General features: G+C 47.5%; 1 pseudogene; it reads right to left on the reverse strand.

Moving 5' to 3' along the window:
* Positions 1 to 2,155: 2,155 nt before the first annotated feature.
* On the reverse strand, positions 2,156 to 2,332 carry LOC110596276 (annotated as a pseudogene).
* Between the last annotated feature and the right edge of the window lie 824 nt (positions 2,333 to 3,156).

Raw genomic sequence — 3,156 nt, forward strand, 5'->3', positions numbered from 1 at the left:
CCGTGGGCTCAGGCAATCCACTCACCTCAGCCTCCCAAGGCGCGGGATTACAGGCTGAGCCACCAAACCCGGCTTCCTTTTGTTTTTGAGTTTGGGTCTCATTCTGTTGTCCAGACTGGAGTGCAGTGGCAAGGTCATAGCTCACTACAACTTCAAACTCCTGAGTTGAAGCAATCCTCCTATGTTAGCCTCCCACATAGCTAGGACCACAGGCTCACACCACCACACCTGGCTAATTTTCAAGTGTTTTTATAGAGATGAGGTCTTGCTATGTTACCCAGGATGGTTTTAGAATCCCTGGTGCAGAGCTGGGCACGTTGGCTCATGCCTGTAATCCCAGCATTTTGGGAGGCTGAGGCGAGAGGATTGCCTGAGCCCACGGGTTCGAGATCAGCCTGGGCAACTTGGCAAGATCTCATCTCTGTAATAAATCAAAAAATTAGCTGGGCATGGTGGCACGGGTCTGTAGTTCCAGCTACTTGGAAGGCTGAAGCAGATGGATGGCCTGAGCCCAGCAGGTTGAGGCTGCTGTGGCCGTGAGCGTGCCACTGCATTCCAGCCTGGGTGGCAGAGTGAGACTCTGACACAAACAACAAACAACAAGAACAACAAATCCCTGGTGCAAGCAATCTGCTCACCTTGGCCTCCCAAAGTGCTGGGATTACAGATGTGAGCCACCACACCTGGTCTAAAATACAATTTTAAAAAGAGGATGAGTGACACAGAAAAACAGAAAGGAAAAGTTAGGCTAATCTTCCACCTGAATAATACAGTTCGAAACAAGTGAACCATGCCAGTAAGATTTTAAGAAAACACGGACAAAATCACTTCCTTGTTCTGATGTGTCACAAAGGGAACAAAAACAATGACAAGAAAAATCCCCCAGCTGAAGAGCCCTGTTGACTCCGGGATCTCGGCCTGGGAGAACAATTTCCTGCCAGAATGATGTTATTTTCCAGCAAGTTCCGTTCCTTGGGAGACAGGATTCCTGCATAAGGGCTGACAGTCATGCCGGTCTCGGAGCCTGCCTACATTTTTAATAAAACTGTCAGATTAAGCCATGCCTGACTGCAGTATATTATGAATACAAATTCTTAACTGTCAATTAGTTAACTGGCTAGTAACGAGAACCTGGCTAATAAGATTGTTGCCAATGAATATGACGCTTTGTTCTCCAGCAAAACATATGCTTGGGTGGTGTAATTAGAAGAAGGACCCTCCTCCTTCCCATAGGGCGAGCATGTGCAGCGGAATAAAGGAGCTTATTATACCTGTGAGGGGTCAAAGTCTGTGGCTCTGTGGCTTATGGTATTATGACAGATTACAAAATCATTTCATTATGTTCGTCAGTCTGCTTCCAAGCACCTAGCAGGGAGCTAGCCAGGTACTAGAAACTCCAGGGTAAGATTCCCAGTGGTTTTCTTCCTAAGGTCTCATGACGGGTCACCCGGGAGCTCACATATCGCACAGGGCCTTCTTGTCTGACTTCTGCTTCTGTCACCACCAAGCTTTCCTCTGAGAGTCAGTGCCAGAGCCTCGGGCCACAGCCAGCTCCCTGGAAGAGCTCCCGCGAATTGGAAATCTGCGGTAGCCCCGGACGCTGTGTGGGTGAAAGGGACAAGGAGACAGACACTTAGCCATCCTGTGTCATTCTTTCTGACTCTCTTTCTCTTCTGTCCTTCCCTCATTCCCCTTCTTTTTCTCTTCCGCTGTCTCTCTGGTTTCTCACCCCTCTCCTTCCCACCGTGGGCACACACTTTTCTAGAAAACTTTGCTTATTTATTTATTTTTAGAGACAGGATCTCGCTCTGTGTCCCAGGCTGGACGGTGGTGGTGTAATCATAGCTCACTGCAGCCTCCAACTCCTAGGCTCAAGGAATCCTCCTGCCTCAGCCTCCCAACTAGCTAGGTCTACAAGTACACACCGCTGTGCCTGGCTGTGTCTCCTCCATAAGCCCTTATTTTGGAGTCCAAGGTCACATGTACCTGCAAAGCCATTTCAAACTCAAGAGGTCAAAAGGTACTTACCTGATACTCCAAAGAAGTGGGGTTTTTTTTCCCTCCAGGTTCATAATTTATTGTACAAGTTGAATTATCATGTGATGAGTTGACATCAGTTTCTCCAGGCATGGGAACCTAACAATTTAGTATTCATTTATGTTGCTTTCACAGCTAGAGTTTTTTTAGACCTTAACTTGAAGTATAAGACCATCAAAGCAATGCCTCCATATGTGGCCAATACACAATTCATTCTACCCGTGAAAGTGTACTAGCTGAAATATTTTTTAATACCAGTGAACTGGAATTGGACATCAGCTTCAGGACCTGCCATGATTTCAATCTGATCACGGTCACGGACTCCACAGCCGCTGCCCTTTGGTCGACGCAGCCCCGCTCGCCTGACTGGAAGACATCCAAAGAAGTGGCTTTTTTTTTTTTTTTTTGAGTTGGAGTCTCACTGTTATTGCCCAGGTTGGAGGGCAGTGGCATGCTCACAACCACCGCAGCGTCGACCTGCTGGGCTCAGGCGATCCTTCCTCCTCAACCTTCCAAGTAGCTGAAACTACAGACGCACGCTACCACGCCTGGCTACTTTTTTTGTGGTTTATTGTAGAGACAAAGTCTCACCAAGTTGCCCAGGCTGGTCTCAAACCCCTGGGCTCAGGCAATCCTCTCGTTTCAGTCTCCCAAAGTGCTGGGATTACAGGCTGAGCCACCGTGCCCAACCAAGAAGTGGTTTTAAGGAAAGTTACTTTTATTACCTTAGCAGAGTAATAATCATTCTTCAAAGTTCTCCTTCCTTACGCTTCTCCCTTCTAGGATTGTCTGTGTGGGAAGGGAGGGGGTGACTGTCTACACTGCAGCCACCTCCACCCTCCCTACCTCATCTTTGCAACTGTCGACACAGCACAGAGTTTACAAAGGGAAAGTTCACTGGAGGATGTGACATGTCAAGTCATAATAGTTACAAGACTTCATGAGTAGGGATGAAACCACAGTTTTCCAAGAAGTAATATCTGGAAGAAAAATTATGAAAACTATATTTACAGGGAGGTTGAGGAACAGAGTTGATCTCCTGAGATGGAAGAAGAATCTGGCTCCAGTGGAAAGCTGGTGTTCACCACGGTCCCTGCATTTGGGGTGTCACACTGCTTG

The sequence above is a fragment of the Carlito syrichta genome, unplaced genomic scaffold (genome assembly GCF_000164805.1).
Source record: "Carlito syrichta isolate Samal-C Ts95f unplaced genomic scaffold, Tarsius_syrichta-2.0.1 Scaffold308099, whole genome shotgun sequence".
Classification (NCBI taxonomy): Eukaryota; Metazoa; Chordata; class Mammalia; order Primates; family Tarsiidae; genus Carlito; species Carlito syrichta.